Below are 18,011 nucleotides of genomic sequence, written 5' to 3' on the forward strand. Positions count from 1 at the left end.
AGCAGTTTTTTTTATTATAGACTTTTTATCCACATGAATGTTAAAGAAACTACAACAGAGTTAAATACCATTTTTGATAACATGATTATATTCTTAATTACACTCAATATTAGACTGTAAAATATTTCCAGAGGAATACAATCTTCATTCATACAGCAGGCAAAGTACCAAAGAGGAAGGGGCCACACAGAAGTCTGTCCAGTTTGCTAGGAAAAGCAGATTCGTACGGCCGATACCATCCTAGCTGCTGAAACATGATCCCCGCTCCTAGGACAGGTCTTGTGTTGTCTTTTCTCCAAGAATCACTTCTTCAGATGTAAAAGGCAGTCTTGTAGAGCTGCTCTCTCCAGTTGTGCAGCCCTGAGATCCCCGAGGTCTTCCATGGGTTTCCCATCCCAGTTGGCTAACAGCACTCCCAAGCTCAAACTACCCACAATTGCACTCATCTCACATGCTAGTAAAGTAATGCTCAAAATTCTCCAAGCCAGGCTTCAGCAATATGTGAATCGTGAACTTCCTGATGTCCAAGCTGGTTTTAGAAAAGGCAGAGGAACCAGAGATCAAATTGCCAACATCCGCTGGATCATGGAAAAAGCAAGAGAGTTCCAGAAAAACATCTATTCCTGCTTTATTGACTATGTCAAAGCCTTTGACTATGTGGATCACAATAAACTGTGGAAAATTCTGAAAGAGATGGGAATACCAGACCACCTGACCTGCCTCTTGAGAAATCTGTATGCAGGTCAGGAAGCAACAGTTAGAACTGGACATGGAACAACAGACTGGTTCCAAATAGGGAAAGGAGTACGTCAAAGCTGTATATTGTCACCCTGCTTATTTAACTTCTATGCAGAGTACATCATGAGAAACGCTGGACTGGAAGAAGCACAAGCTGGAATCAAGATTGCCGGGAGAAATATCAATAACCTCAGATATGCAGATGACACCACCCTTATGGCAGAAAGTGAAGAGGAACTAAAAAGCCTCTTGATGAAAGTGAAAGAGGAGAGTGAAAAAGTTGGCTTAAAGCTCAACATTCAGAAAACGAAGATCATAGCATCTGGTCCCATCACTTCATGGAAAATAGATGGGGAAACAGTGGAAATAGTGTCAGACTTTATTTTGGGGGGCTGCAAAATCACTGCAGATGGTGACTGCAGCCATGAAGTTAAAAGATGCTTACTCCTTGGAAGGAAAGTTATGATAGCATATTGAAAAGCAGAGACATTACTTTGCCAACAAAGGTCGTCTAGTCAAGGCTATGGTTTTTCCTGTGGTCATGTATGGATGTGAGAGTTGGACTGTGAAGAAGGCTGAGTGCCGAAGAATTGATGCTTTTGCACTGTGGTGTTGGAGAAGACTCTTGAGAGTCCCTTGGACTGCAAGGAGATCCAACCAGTCCATTCTGAAGGAGATCAGCCCTGGGATTTCTTTGAAAGGAATGATGCTAAAGCTGAAACTCCAGTACTTTGGCCACCTCATGTGAAGAGTTGACTCATTGGAAAAGACTCTGATGCTGGGAGGGATTGGGGGCAGGAGGAGAAGGGGAAGACAGAGGATGAGATGGCTGGATGGCATCACTGACTCAGTGGACGTGAGTCTGAGTGAACTCCAGGAGTTGGTGATGGACAGGGAGGCCTGGCGTGCTGCGATTCATGGGGTCGCAGAGTCGCACACGACTGAGCAACTGAACTGAACTGAATGGTTCAATTTGATTGACATGCCTGGCAAGTGAGATCATTTTAAGCTGGTAAGCTAATTCAATAAAATCAGTTTCAAGTTCTTCAAGGACTTCCCTGGTGGATCAGACGGTAAAGCGTCTGTCTACAATGCGGGAGACCTGGGTTCGATACCTAGGTTGGGAAGATCCCCTGGAGAAGGAAATGGCAATCCACTCCAGTACTATTGCCTGGAAAATCCCATGGACAGAGGAGCCTGGTAGGCTAGAGTCCATGGGGTCGCAAAGAGTCGGATACAACTGAGCGACTTCACTTCACTTCACGGTTCAATTTAATACAAATTATCAACATGGAAATGAATTAACAGTAAGTTACCAAGGGTCCATCTAGTCAAGGCTATGGTTTTTCCAGTGGTCATGTATGGATGTGAGAGTTGGAATGTGAAGAAAACTGAGCACCAAAGAATTGATGCTTTTGAACTCTGGTGTTGGAGAAGACTCTTGAGAGTCCCTTGGACTGCAAGGAGATCCAACCAGTCCATCGTAAAGGAGATCAGTCCTGGGTGTTCTTTGGAAGGAATGATACTAAAGCTGAAACTCCAGTACTTTGGCCACCTCATGCGAAGAGTTGACTCATTGGAAAAGACTCTGATGCTGGGAGGGATTGGGGGCAGGAGGAGAAGGGGACGACAGAGGATGAGATGGCTGGATGGCATCACCAACTCGATGGACGTGAGTTTGAGTGAACTCCGGGAGATGGTGATGGACAGGGAGGCCTGGTGTGCTGCGATTCATGGGGTTGCAAAGAGTTGGACACGACTGAGCGACTGAACTGAACTGAACTGACCATGTAAATATGTTTAAAAGCAAGTCCATTTATGTAACCAGTTAAATTAATAAAGTCATTTTAAAATTCATTTTAAAATGTCATCATATGAGAGCAAATTTCAAATCTTGCCTAGGGCTTCCAAATAATTAATAATGGGACTCATTCCACTAATGACATTTATAAAAATAATCAAATACACCTTTTAAAGCCAAGATACACTTGGTTTATCTTAACAAATATTGCTTACCTTTATTTATTAAGAATCTGACAGCAAGAAAGCAGCAAAATTCTAAATATTCGGGAAGTCAGTAAATGAATTGTCAAAACAAACTTGTAGCGATTTATGAAAATTTTTGCACTGTTTCTAAGTAAAGCTCAAATCATATTTTACTTTTATTAGAATAAGCCACTTTTGCATTCTTCATAGAATCCCATAAATCACCTCTTCTTACCAGCATACATCTTTACAAGTTTTTGAAACTTCCTAATACTTTGTGAGGAATGATTCTGGCATACTCAGTAGTTAGCAACCTACTATGCTTCACCTTTTCCTTGTAAATCTCACTTATAGCCTCTAATGATTTCATCACATTCAAGTTTCATTCCAGTTACAATGATGGTTGCTTTCTCTAAACAGTTAGATTTCAGTTTTTTTTCCCACCCTAAACACATGAAGATATATGGTTTAAAATGTGCCAGGTGCCATTTCTGTACTGTGAATATGGTAACTAATTTTATTCCTATGACAGCCCTGCAAGGTAGATATTATTATGCCCATTTCATGGATAAAGAAAACTGAGGTAGTTAGCAAGGGGTTGGAGCCACAAGCCCAATCCAGATAGTCTAGCTCTGGAGGTTATCCTTACATTACTTTATTCTTATCTAGATACTATGTGCAGGTCCCAATTTTTCTGAGAATATCTCCATACTTTCTCTGCAAAATTTGGTAATAAAAAAAAAAATAGTAGAACCATAAAGTGGTAGTTTTCCAGGCTGTAAATGTAACAGGTCAATGAAAATTGTAAATGGAATAGAGAATAAAAACATTTAAAGATACTTATAATGTGAACATTTGATTTATCTTTGAGCTTGACTAGCTTGAATCAATTCCCAGGGAGATTATTCCAGTTTCTTAAATTAAAATGTTAATTAGCCAATTTGGTTATACATTTAGATGAAAGCTTTCCCGTCTTTATGGTGACTTGATGTAATTGTTCAAGTATTTATTCATGCTAGTTAAGTCATTAAAAATTAGGCAGAATCAGGTGTATGTTAATAACTTTAATCACAGTCATATATATATGAGTTATTAATGTGGTAATCAATGAAGAACTGGTCAAGTGCAGGCAAATATATCCCAGCAGATTTAAACTAAAATTCAGTTAGGGGATTAAAGGTTCATTTCAGTCCTTGGATTTAGATGAATCTACCTCCTCTGCAAGTCTACCTTGGGGAAAAAAGGCAAATTTTAAGGGATGAAACTATTTACAGGTAAAAGTTTGTGCTCCTTTGATGTGCAGGCCACTACATAGCTGGAAAATTAGGGCAAATAAAATATGATTCTTTACCTAAAGTTGCTTACAGCCCAGTCAGGGAGGTAATTGAAAAGACAATTACAGTACAGAGTGATAAGGGCTGTGTTCGCGATAATATGGGTTGCTATGGCTGCAAAAATGCTAAATGGCACTCCTAGCTTTATACAAGTTCCAAACAAAATCCCCTTCACTCACACTCACTCTGCCTCATTGGAGGCACAAGTAAACTGAGGATTCTGCATGAAGAATACCAAAATCACGTGTCTCCTGTTCTACCTTATGTGTGGGGTGTTTCCAGAGAGACCAGGAATGTGTGCTCTGAGGAAAGCCTTTTAAGTTCTTAGGGTGGAGAGAGTCCACAACAAACATTATACATCATCTTTTCAGAGAATCACGTGTGTGCATTAGTCTTTACTTAAACTTTCTAGAATTTACATCAAACAGTAACTACTTTTGATTATGATTTTAGCATGAGCCTCTCTTCCTGTATGTTTCCCAGTTCTTTACATTTTTTAAAATACCTGATTCGTGAGCAATGTTAGAAATGTAAGTAGAATGTATCTGACCATTCCAGATGATACTGATTGCAAAATAACCAAGCTTTGTAGCAGAGATATTTGGGATTTTTCCTCTACACATTTTTATTAAGGTGTTTTATTATTTATTATTCCTATATTTATTATTATAGGGAGCACATTTGGGAAATATTTGCACCTTTGCTATCATCAAAAAGAGATGTTATAAATCACCTGTATTGTAGTCTATGGCCTAATTTTCCTTTTTATAATTGTATAGGCATAAGGGAGTAGGAAATAGAAATTAGGTATCAACAGAATCATAAAAATTTCCAAATTGCTTTGCTCTATGAAACCCCTGGAGAACTAGCCAGTCAATTCAAAGACTAGATGATACCCTACGTCCTAGACATTGGCTCCTCCAAATTAGGTACTAGATCCAACATGTAACTGTGTCCACTGTAACTTTTAATAAAGGTTGAAAGAAGTTAGAAAGCCTAAGTTTGGAAATCCATATGTGTAATATTAAATTGGTTCAGAGAGCTTGATTGCCTGTGTCAGGCCAGATGGTATTTGTGCTTGTGAAATGAGACCCAAATTGGAAAACTATACCATCACTTGGGCTTCCCCGGTGGCTTAGCAGCAAACGATCCCCCTGCAATGCAGGAGCCGCATGAGACACGAGTTTGATGCCTGAGTGAGAAAGATCCCCTGGAGGATTGCATAGCAACCCACTCCAACTTTCTTGCCTGGAGAATCCCCATGGGCAGAGGAGCCTGGCAGGCTATAGTCCATAAGGTTGCAAAGAGTCAGACACAACTAAAGTGATTTAGCATGCATGCACCCAACCATCACTTAGAAAATAATCTCTTTGCAATTATGTTCCTAATTTAGTATCTGTCAAAGACTGTCTTTGAAGCATTTCAAATCTTCTTATCTAGAAGCTATGCTGAGCCAAAATACTAAATAATGCAATACTAAATGATAATAATTATTAATCATAATTATAACAAGCAGTTACAGTATAGTGTTTACTATGTGCTGACACTAATATTCCAAAGTTACATTATTGATGGTCAACAAACAAATAATAAATATGGGAAAAAGTATTCTTAAACCCATTCCCATGTTTTGCATGGGTTAAAAAAAAAAAAAAGACTTCAAAAAAAGACCGGTTTGGTCAAAAGTTGCTTTGGTCAGTAATTTGAATCCTAGTTAGATTTTAATATTCTTTTTCTAGGTTTAGGTAGGAGATTTAGGTAGACTAATAATTATTAACTCATTTGAGACATTAACTGGGAATCATGTGTGTTTTGGGCTTCTCTGGTGGCTCAGCAGTAAAGAACCTGCCGGCCAAGGCAGGAGATATAGGTTCAATCCCTGGGTCCAGAAGATCCCCTGGAGACGGAAACGACAACACACTCCAGTGTTCTTGCCTGGGAAATCCCATGGACAGAGGAGCCTGGTGGGCTACAGTCCATGTGCGAAAGAGTCAGACACAACTTAGCAACTAGACAACAACAACATGTGTTTTCTAGTCTTTATACTGCCAGCAGGACCGGCTATAAAGCTTTCTAGGGCCCAGTGAAGAATGAAAATGTGGGACCCCTTGATCCAAACTATTAAGAATTTCAAGATGGCAACAACAGAGCAATATACCAAGCACAGACCCTTCTTAGCATGGTGTCCCATGTGATTGTACAGGTTGCATGGCCATGATGAAGCCAACTCTGACTGGCCATTAATACTTTAGTGGATTTTTTTTTTTTTTAATTCTTCCCAAAGACAAAAAAAAAAAATCCTGAGAATAAATTTATTTATAAAAAGGTAGTCAATAAATTAATCAAAATCTTTATAGATTTTATAAATTCTTTACATGATATGGCAAGTTACTGAGGAGATAACCCCTTAGAAGGTATGGATCATGTGACATTTTAGACTGTTGAAGTTATAACCAAAGTATTCAACATATAGCATTTCAACATGGGAGCCTGTTTTGTTCCTAATTTGAAGAATTCAGTTGTAAAATGAAGTATGAGACAACTAGGAAATTTTTAATACTGATGGAACGTTTGATAATAAGGAAATATTATTAATTTTTAAATGTATGGTAATAAAATTGGGCCTAAAAAAAGAATTCTTCTCTTTTAGAGGAATAGAAGAGAATTAATAGATGAAATAAGATTGTCTGAGTTTTGCTTTAAAATATTCCAATGAGAGTACAGATGATGCAAGGTTATTTCTGTATAAATTGTTGAAGGGGTTGATGGTTATATGGGTACTCATTCTATTTTCTCTACTTTTGTGTTTTAAAAATTCCATAATAACAGTAAAATATGAAGCACTGTAATAAATGCAAATTAACCAAATATACCTAGTGTCTATAATGTTCCAGTAATTGGACCAAATAGGCACATTGATAATTTTATAAATGTAGAGCTCTTTAAGTACAAGTTTTCAGAATTAGTCTGTATTTTTTCCCTATTTTAAATAAGAAGTTCAAAAACTAACAATAGCCTTAGAGCTGGAGCAATTCTGAGATAACCAAAATGGATCAGTAAAGACATCAGCCAATATGATGCAGTCATGCCTGTGCCTAACACTTGTTTTTTTAATCAAATAGACTGGTCATTTGTGGGGCAAACTGGGCATGTCTTGAAAGTGATGCAGATGTGACTTTCAAATTATTTGGCTCCATTCTAAAATAGACCCACCCTCTTCGAAGGAAACAAACAAAAAATAACTAATTTGCATCTAACTTAAACTTTCAGCTGTATTTAGAACAAAACTCTAGTACTCCTATTTATATTTCATTTGAATTTTTATGCTTTCTAGCATTCCATACTGGAAGCAAAGGGCATCGTTTAAGTATTTACTACATATGTGCACTATTTAAACTGTTAAATTTAAATAACAATTTAACAGCATTGTTAATGGAAAAGTTTGGTGATTATAATCAGTCACTTCTAGATTAAACTGGTAGTGGGAATTGTGTTAAGAGTTAGAGAGGACGTGTAGCAGCTAACCCCAAATTACTTTAACAATGAAGCTCTGGTGAGCTTGTCTTTATTGGCGACAGGTGAATTGACTTGTGGACTAACCATGGTTAAGAATGACAGAATCTTACCAGTTTGGGGCTGATGAGGCAAGTTCTGCCAGTGAAACACGATTGACATGTAGAGGACAGGTAAGAAGGAGACTGAGAAATTCAGGTTCAAGTTTCTGGTTTCTTCTTTCTTGTCTCCCTCATCCAACCCCAACCTACGATAAGTTGGCACTTCTTTCAAACCATTAATAATTATTCTGAAAAATGATTTATCCATTCCAACAATTTGTATAAAAGGTGATAGAATGACCAAATATCATTTTGCTGACTTTAATGTATAAGCAAAATAATATTATTTAATAACTATCTTCTATGAAAGATGAATGGAGATTTACGGTATCAAATCAATCCACACAACACAAATGAAACAAGGGCATGCATTTCAGAAGAAGGGCATGTATTTCTTATTATTTTATGAGTAAACAGTGGATATTTATACATTCTGACTTCTCTTTCCTTCCTTTCATAGCCAAGATTCTTAAAAAGTTGTGTTTTTTGTTTTTTTTCCAAACTCATTCAGCCCACTTTCTCAACTCACCTACTGAAATTGAGCTTTCACCACTAGCAGGTTACCCAAATGCCACCTTAGTTGCTCACTCTAGTGCTCACTTTTAACTGTATTGTTTCATTTCTCTGCTCCTTTTCAGGCAGTTTAAAACCCTTCCTCCTTCAAATACTCAGGAAATTTGATGGATCTGATGATAGGTGAAGAAGACTTGCTCAGGACACAGAGCATGAAAAGTAACCAGAGAGGTGGTACCTTTCTACCAGACTGACTGCCCAACAAGTCAGAAACCTGTCTAGTTGTCCCACCATCAGCTTTGTTCCCCTTCAGTTAAGAATCCTCCCCGTTCATGTTAACAGAAGACAGCACACTTCTGATAGTTTATCAACTTGCTAGAGACTCCTTTCCTATCTTCTTCATGGTCTTCTTTTCTCTAAAGTCCCACACATGTAAGCAATTTCTTCTGGGTCCTCTTAATTATCATTCTACACCAGTGTTTGTGAAGGAGAGTTCTAAGGATGACTTGTATCAGCATTGGAGACTATAAGGATTCTTACGAAAAGTGCAATTTACCACCCTTACCCTAGTGAACCAGCATCTTGGGAACGAAACTCAAAATCTGTATTTTAAATCACCTCTCAGGTAATTCTTACTAAGAAATCAGGGCTGAGAATTACTGTTTTACCCACTCAACCTAGATTATTTTATCCAATCCCATGGCTTCAGTTACTATCTATATGTTGATGACATCTGTCTCCTTGTTTTCAGATATAAAGATTCTGCTTGATATCTCAGGCAACTCTAATTTAAGATGTCCTAAATTGAACACACTGTCTCCCAATCCTGCCATTCTTCCCTTGTTTCCCCCATAGTTTTCTACTTCACTCCCAGAAGGGGGGGAAAAAAGTAGTAGTGAAATAGTCATTCTTGCCTCCTCTCTCAATTCATTCTCTCCTTATAACATTTTTTCTTGGCCTCATCACGAGGCATGTGGGATCTTAGTCACCCAACCAGGGATAGAACCCACGCTGCCTGTATTGAAAGGTGGGGTCTTAACCACTGGACCACCAGAGAAATCCTCCTTATGACTCTTGACTCCTACTTTTCAGTACATCCAAGTCACTCCCCTAGAGCTAGACTAGTAGCCTAAAACTAGTTGGCATCTTTTCAAGCCCACCTCTGATCCATCCTCCACAGTGAAAATGGGAATCATCACTAACTCAATCAGACCACTCCCAGGCAAAAACTTTTCAAAGCCTCACACCACCCTTTCACATTATCTCTGAAGATTTATCTATTACTTCACCCTAAAACTATACTGTCCAACATAGTAGCCCCTAGCCACATGTGACTGTGAGCACTTGAAATGTGGTTAGTCCAATTTGAAATGTGCTTTAAGTGTAATTCATCTATTAGATTTCTCAAACATTGTACCAAAAAAAAGTAAAAATGTGTCATTGATAATTTTCCATATTGGTTACATTGCTGAGATGATACAATTTTTTAAAACATTGGGCTAAATAAAATATTGTTAAAATTTTTTACCTGATTCCTTTTATTTTCTTAATGTGACTTCTAAAAATGTTTAAATCACATAGGTGCTTCACATTATACTTCTAGAACTCTATAATCCAGCCAAGCTGAAAGACTTACTCCCTTAAAAGTTACACTTTTCCTTGCTTAAAGTGTCCCCTCTCCTCTGTACCCCTTTCCCTTCCTTCATCTGATTACCTCCCACTTGTCCTTCAGCAATGACACACACACGAAATTTCCTGCCCCTTTTCCTTCCCAAATCAGTTCTGGGTTAGCTGTACTTCCTACACACTTGCATGAACAGCACATAGCTTGCAATGTACCGCACTTGTGGTTTACTTGTCTACCCCAATCTTTGTCTCCTATGCACCCCAATTGCTTGTTAGCAGGACTGTGGCTTGTTCAATGCGGTATCCTTAGTTTCTAGCACATTGCTTGGTTCAAAGTAGATATGGAGTAAATACTAGTGGAATGGCTGTAGAAAATGACTTCCATGAAACATGGCTAATAGTATGTGGGGAAAGAGTAATAGGCTAATACTCTAACTTTATCCTTAATTTGTCTACACACCCTATCAAACAGCATCCCCAAGCCTCTCTTGACTCTAGTAAAAATTTTAAATGTCATCAGTTAATTCAAATGATCAGAGAACAAAATGAACACAACTTTTGTCTTCTAAATATTTTTAAACTGCTTTACTGCTAGATGTTCATTGTGAGAAAAATTACCTATTCATTGGAAAACATTTTTATACCATTTCTGAAGATCAAGTCTTTGGAGGAATTTAAGTAAGACCTAAAATCAAATGATTTTTCTCTGTAATCTCGCACTGCTGGCATTCACAGAGAAGTTTTGAATACATCAAAAATTCTGGCATACTCACATTATAATTAACATTTACCACATTACTCTCTGTTAAAAGGAAAAGTTAGCAGATAGCAAATATAAAAACTATATAGTCCATGGAATTCTCTAGGCCAGAATACTGGAGTGGGTAGCCTCTTCCTTCTCCAGGGGATCTTCCCAACCCAGAGATTGAAGCCAGGTCTCCTGCATTGCAGGTGGGTTCTTTACCAGCTGAGTCACAAGGGAGGGCTCTAAATATAAAAGTAGTAAGAACAGATCATAACTATTTTCTCAGTCTCATCAGATATAAAATTTAAGTGACTCTTCAGTGTTCATCCAATTAGATCACTCTGGGTTTTGTTTTGTTTTGTTTAAAACTTTGAGATTTTTCATGCCTGTGTTCACCATGTGGATGAAATGGCTAACTCAAGTCACCACTGAACTGGAATATATAAAAGAGACACAGGAGTCACTGAAAGAGATCCTAATGGCCAAGGCTGGAACAATTTGAACAACAAAATAAATACAGTTTTGGATTACATGTAAAAATATGAAATAAGTATCCAGGAATCCATATGGATATAAATAGATAATTAGATATATTTTAAAATGAGGGAGAATAAACAAATATCTCAATATCTCAATAAACAAATATTGTAAAATAATTGCAAATTATTTATATGATCCTCTGTTTTCAAGAAGGGGGTCTCCTCATCTTAGTTGTGGGTTATGCATAATGACTTCCTTTTAAAGAGGACAGTATGAAGAGAAGCTGGGAGAGTAACTTCATAGCGGGGAAATCTAACAAACACTAACACAGCCAGCTGATCAAAAACACCAACACTGATAAATCATGCGAATAGTATGTACCTTTGAAAGAAAGTGATTAAAATGGCACTTTCCCAGGACTTTGCAAATAGTCCAGTGGTTAAGACTTCAAGGCAGGGGGTGTGGGTTCAATTTCTGGGCTAGGGAACTAAGATCTCACATGCCACACAGGGCAACCAATAAATAAATAAATAAAATAACACATTCCCTCTGTGATCTTCCTTCCTAAAAACTCCATAACCCCAGCCAAAATCATGGGAGAAACATAGGACCATTCTACAAAATACCTGGCCAATATTCCTGAAAACTGTTATTATCATCAAAAACATGGAAAATTTGAGAAACTGTCAAAACCAAGAGGAACCTAAGAATATATGATGACTATAATGTGATAACCTGGATGGGATTCTGAAACAACAACCATGACAAAAAAAAAAGACATTGGGTAAAAACTAAGGAAATCTGAATAAACTATGGACTTTAGTTATTAACAGTGCATCACTTCTGGTTCATCAGTTGCAGCAAACAGATCATCATAACCAAAGTAAGATGTTAATAGGAAAAGCTAGATGTTGGCTATGTAAGAACTCCCTGTGGTATCTACTACATTTCTATGTACCTAAAAGTATTAAAAACAGATGTTTTAAAAGTCATCATCTATTTGTTACTTGCAAAATATTGCCTTTTCATAATCATCCTGTACTGTAGGATAATTACCTAGTGTAAACTCTCTCTTCTTTAGCCTCTTCACTAATACTTCTCTTTATTCTCTTCCTGAATAGCACTCTTTTCCAGTCTTTAATAGTGGATTATTCTTCCCATTTCCTGACATTTCCTACATTTCTACCTTTGACTGCCTCATCTTATCACTTTATCTCTCACAGGGAAAGAAATCTTACCAGTTCCAACAACTTCAACTATGACTTTCATGATGAACATTCCAAGATCTGTATTCCAAGCCTAATCTCTCTTTTACAAGTCAGACCAGGACGTCCCTGGAAGCACAGTGGATAAGAATCTACCTGTCAACGCAGGGGACACATGTTTGGTCCCTGGTCTGGGAAGATCCCACATACCACGGAGCAACTAAGCTTGTGTGCCACAACTACTGAAGCCCATGCACCTAGAGCCTGTGCTCTGAAACAAGAGCAGCCAATCAGTGAGAAACCCATGCACCACACCTAGACAGCAGCCCCAGCTGTCTGCAACTGGAGAAAGCCAGCACGCAGCAATGAAAGACCCAGAGCAACCAAAAATAAAATAAAAATAAATAAATGAACTGTTAAAAAGCCAAACCATAGTTCACCTACCTAACAGACATATCTACCTACTGACTTTCAGGGATATCAATATAAGTATGTTCAAAGAAGAAGCCCTTGTTTTAAACCTTAATTCTGTGACTCTTATTTTGTTCTCAATCACAATTAAGAGAATTATAATTGTCCAGTCATGTAATATGGAGAAGGAAATGGCAACATTTCAGTATTTTTGCCTGGAAAATACCAGGGACAGAGGAGCCTGGCAGGTAACAGTCTGACATGACTGAGCAACTAAACAATAAACAGGTCATTTCCTCTCCAATTTCATATGAATATTGTTTAGTTCTGTTTCTACTGCATTGATCTTCCCAGATAATAAGCCCCCTTGTGACTCAGACAGTAAAAAGTCTGCCTGTAATGCAGGAGACCCAGTTTCGATCCCTGGGTTGGGACAATCCCTTGGAGAAGGAAATGGCAACCCACTCCAGTAATCTTGCCTGGAAAATCCCATAGATGGAGGAGCCTAGTAGGTACAGTCCATGAAGTCACAGAGTCAGACACGACTGAGCGACTTCACTTTCACTTTCTATTTCTACTGCATTGATCTTCCCAGTTAATTACCAATTTAACAATCAAAATAGCCTTGGCTGACTTGCAGAACCTAGAGGTGAGTCCATGGACAGCTGAGATTGCCAGTCCTGTGATGAGACAGTGATATGAGATGTTATTTTTTTATGTTCCCTGGGAAAGAAAGAAACATCCCCAGCTTGGAACCAAAGAACACCACTGCTTTTGAGAGCCAGACCAGAGACTCAGGCTGATTCCCAATGGATGTGAAAGACAACTAACCATCTCTATTTTCTGTGTGTGGCTTTTCAAGAAAGAGTTCCCCTAGAATCTGGCAGTCCAGGAGCACTGCAGTATGGGGTCTCTGTCCCTGAGACCTGAGAACCTTTTGCCAACATTTCCCAAAGACAAGTCATAGTTTGTGGATGGCACTGGAAAAGTTCTCCTTCAGCTTCAAGTGTAGCCAGATCACTGATTTCTAATGAAGCCATTAACCATCCTGTCAATAGAATCCAGATTTTATTGAGACAACATAAAATCATCTACCAGGGCCCAAATGGTAAAACCCTGGACTAAACCAGGTGGTTTTCAAATGTTGGGGTTTCAGTAACTTTTTATACTCTTAAAAGTACTGAAGATTACAACGTACATTTGTTCACATGAGTCACATCTATCAGTATCTACCAGTTTAGAAACTAAAAGTCAAAAACCTTAAAGATATTAATTATAAAATAAAAATAATAAACCTGTTATATATTAATATAACTGACATTTTGGGGAAAATATATTTTTCAAGATAAAAAATTAAGAAATCTGGCTTATAGGAAAAGTAGATTCTCATATCTGCTTCTGCATTCACTCTGTTGTTTGGTTGGAGTGCATTAAGAAAATCCAGCTTCATACAAATAAATAGTTGAAAAAAAGTATTTTAATAGCCTCTTCAGATACTTTTGGATATTCTTTGATACTACACCCAAACTCAAAAAATGTTTGTTCCTCAAAAGTTAGTTACAACACAGAATCTGAAACAGATCAATAAAATTTTATGCTTTTACCCTTAAATCTTTTAGTCTGTTTTGGTCTTTGAATCACCCATGAGTAATTTTATAACATGCGGTGATCATTGGGAAAATACTGATTTACTGAGTTATGAAGATCTTTCAAATGCTGACATATTTCATCACACCATATCAAAAAATCATTTCTGTTAATACTACTATAAATATCATTAGAAAATATATTTGAGTACTGGGAAGCTGTCAAGTCCACAGTGGTGGATATGAGTTATCCAGCATCGTAATTTTCACCTGAAACCTTGAATTTTATCATTTGCAACAAATATTGTCAGTTGTTTTCCTTGAAGTGACAGGCTCCCTTTGTTCATTTTCAAGAAAAATGTCAGCAAAACACCCATGTCTGAATAACCATACTTTGTTTGTCAGTCTTTTAGGTTGGTTTTTTTGTTTGGTTTTTTTTTTAAGCGTTCCATGAAAAAAGCAGCCATTTAAGCTCACAACTTAAATCATACAATATGAGACTGAAATAACAAAAGCACTTCAGTATGGACCAGAAAACAACAAACTTTATGTGAGAGCCTGGCAGTAAAGAATACAATGACTACTAATACATGTTGATATCACAGGCTTTGATTTGTGCAAAGCAACCAGGAGTATTACCCACCATTGCTGTTTTTCACTATCAGTGGAGTGAAAAAGGCAGGAAACACCTTAGCATTTATTAGGGAAACCAATTTTAACCTTGTGAACTTCCTGAAAGAATCACTGGGCTCTAGGGTTTCATAAAACACTGCTGACTTAAGTCAATGTGATATTCCATTTCATTTACCAGTATGTTCTGGAATAGGTATGTGACATAATTCTGGTCAATAAGCCAAAAGGGCCTCTGAGATAGGTTTTTCCTTCCAGTAAGACATGTGGAAGTAGAGATTTCCTCTTTCTGCCTTAGGACTTTTTATCTACATGGGAAGTCTAGCAATAATCTGCTTACAAAGACAAACAACACACTGAATTTGGAAAATGGAAAGATGGAAAACATCTGGGCAAAGTGATGTTATTATTAAATCACTGAATTATTAAACTTTGTTGAACCTTCTACTGTATTCAACTTTTGTCCTATCTCTAGAATTCTTATGTGAAGTCATAATTTCCCTTATTGTTTAAATGCCTTTTGACAGGTCTTATGTTCCTTAAAGATGAAAGCATCTTTATTCATTCATTCATACTTCCTGTCAACCCATCACTATTCAAAAGACCCCAAAAGTTTGGTCATTACAGCTTGATACATTCCAAACTCCCTGAATTGAGCAGCAAAACAAAATTATTACAAGCCATTTAACAATAGCTGAAAGAGGCATACCAAGTTGAACAATTTAAATAGCTCACTTATATGGAGGCAGATCAAATACAAGATAATGAATTTTAATAAAAACATGAGAACCATTGAAAGGATTAGAATATAACACCAAACTCTGAGGGACTTAAAAAACAATACTTCGGAATAACAGAGTAATCAGGATCAGAAAGCAACCAGGCATTCAAAGTCAAAACACTTGGAATCTATCCAAGTTTCAAGAAATCAAATGGCACCTGGAGATTATCATACTAAGTGAAGTAAGTCAGACAGCAAAAGACAAATGTCATATGATATCACTTACATGTGGCATCTAAAAAAAAAGATACAAATGAACTTATTTTCAAAGCAGAAACAGTCTCACAGACTTAAAGAACAATTTATGGTTATGGGAGGGGGAAGGGTGGAGGGAGGAATAGATTAGGAGTGTGGGATTGACAAGTACACAGTGCTATATTTAAAACAGATGACCAATAAAGACCTACAGTATAATATAGGGAATGCTGCTCAATATTCTGTGATAACCTAAATGGGAAAAGAATTTGAAAAAGAATAGATACATGTATATGTATAACTGAATCACTTTGCTAACACAACATTGTTAATCAACTATGTTCCGGTATAAAATAAAAAGTAAAAGGAAAATTGCAGCACTATTTACAATAGCTAGAACATGGAAGCGACCTAGATGTCCACTGACAGATGAATGAATAAAGAAGCTGTGGTACATACATACAATGAAATATTACTTGGCCATAAAAAGGAATGCATTTGAGTTAGTTTAAGTTATGTGGATGAACCTAGAGCCTATCATACAGACTGAAGTAAGTCAGAAAGAGAAATATAAATATCATATACTGATGCATATATATGGAATCTAGAAAGATGGCAGTGATGAATTTATTTGCAGGGCAGCAATGGAGAAACAGACATAGAGAACAGACCTATGGTCACGGAGGGGAAGAGAGAAGGGAGAGGGTAAGACGTATGGAGAGAGTAACATGGAAACTTACAATACCATATATAAAATAGATAGCCAATGGGAATTTACTGTATGGATCAGGGAACTCAAACAGGGGCCCTGTGACAATCTAGAAGGGTGGAATGGGGAGGGAAACAGTAGGGAGGTTTGGAGGGAGGGGATATGGATATATCTATGGCTGACTTTTGTTGATGTTTGACAGAAAACAACAAAATTCTGTAAAGAGATTATCCTTTCATTAAAAAATGAGTGAAGTGGCAAAAAAAAAAAAATCAAATTTCAAATTGTGTAGCAGATGAATAAGGAAGTATTCATTATTCTATGTTAACACAACAAACATATACCACCAAAATTGAAGATGTATTCATGAGTAAGAGATGTAACAATACATTTTTGAATTGTCAGGTTACAGTAAAGAGTTCTTTTCCAGATAAAACAGGCCCGTCTTTTGATACCTATATATGGGTTTGAAGATTTCTAATTCAAATTCTTTAACCTTTGAATCAAAGTGTGAGATTTAGAAAGGGAAATAAGTCCAAGAAATAAAAGAGAAACAAACTGTCTTCTAGACAGGAAAAATTATTATCACTTTCATTTATTTCTCCCATCTATTTCATCTCTGTGTGTCAGTGGAAAAGTAGAAATGGCCCACAGCCATTTGTGCCTTGCAAGATCAGAATTCCTGCCTCTGCACGGAAAATATAGTCTACCATATAAAGAATGGCTTTAGGGAAATAATTATCTCTCTCTGTAAAAGTCAACATTCAATTCCTCTAATGTAGTAATATAACAATTCTATAACTAAATGACAGAAATATATGTTTTAAACTCAACAATAAGCGCCATTGATTTACTTATGTATTTTACTTGAAACTAGCTCTGGAATGAGTAGAGTTACCACATCAAGATCTATTATTTTAGATGTTTCAAAATAGAGAAGTGTAATCTTCTAATCACCAAATGAAGTAACAGCCTTTGAATGATAAAGTAGCTTCAGTAACTCTGCTTTATAAGCATAATTAGTGGTCTTATATATAGTAGCATTCTGCATTTACTGAAGTTTTCCATCCTGTGTCGTAAATATAATCTAGTTGTTTTGTCTTTTATACCTTATAAACATTGATCATCATATCCATAAAATTGCTTGTTACCTTAGAATGTAGTAAAATTAGGACTTCCCTTGTGGCCCAGTGGTTAAGACTGCTGGTTAAGAGCTTCCACAGAAGGGAACACAGGTTTGACCTCTGGTCTGCCTCTTGAGAAACCTGTATGCAGGTCAGGAAGCAAAAATTAGAACTGGACATGGAACAGACTGATTCCAAATAGGAAAAGGAGTACATCAAGGCTGTATATTGTCGCCCTGCTTATTTAACTTCTATGCAGAGTACATCATGAGAAACGCTGGGCTGGAGGAAGCACAAGCTAGAATCAAGATTATGGCATCCGGTCCCATCACTT

General features: G+C 37.2%; 1 protein-coding gene across 9 annotated transcripts in view; it reads right to left on the bottom strand.

Moving 5' to 3' along the window:
• Positions 1-18,011, bottom strand: part of SLC39A10 (solute carrier family 39 member 10) — a 162,901-nt gene that overhangs the window by 76,271 nt on the left and 68,619 nt on the right. For 7 of the 9 annotated variants that reach the window (XM_086366856.1, XM_086366790.1, XM_086366863.1 and 4 more), the window contains one exon: positions 17,705-17,818. The exons of the other annotated variants lie outside the window; for them this stretch is intronic. The gene's annotated coding sequence lies outside the window, so the exon portion shown is untranslated. The remainder of the gene's footprint in view (positions 1-17,704; positions 17,819-18,011) is intronic. 9 annotated transcript variants of the gene reach the window in all.

This window comes from Bos grunniens, chromosome 2 (genome assembly GCF_055505025.1).
Source record: "Bos grunniens cultivar Pamir isolate PY7600 chromosome 2, Bosgru_T2T1.0, whole genome shotgun sequence".
NCBI lineage: Eukaryota > Metazoa > Chordata > Mammalia > Artiodactyla > Bovidae > Bos > Bos grunniens.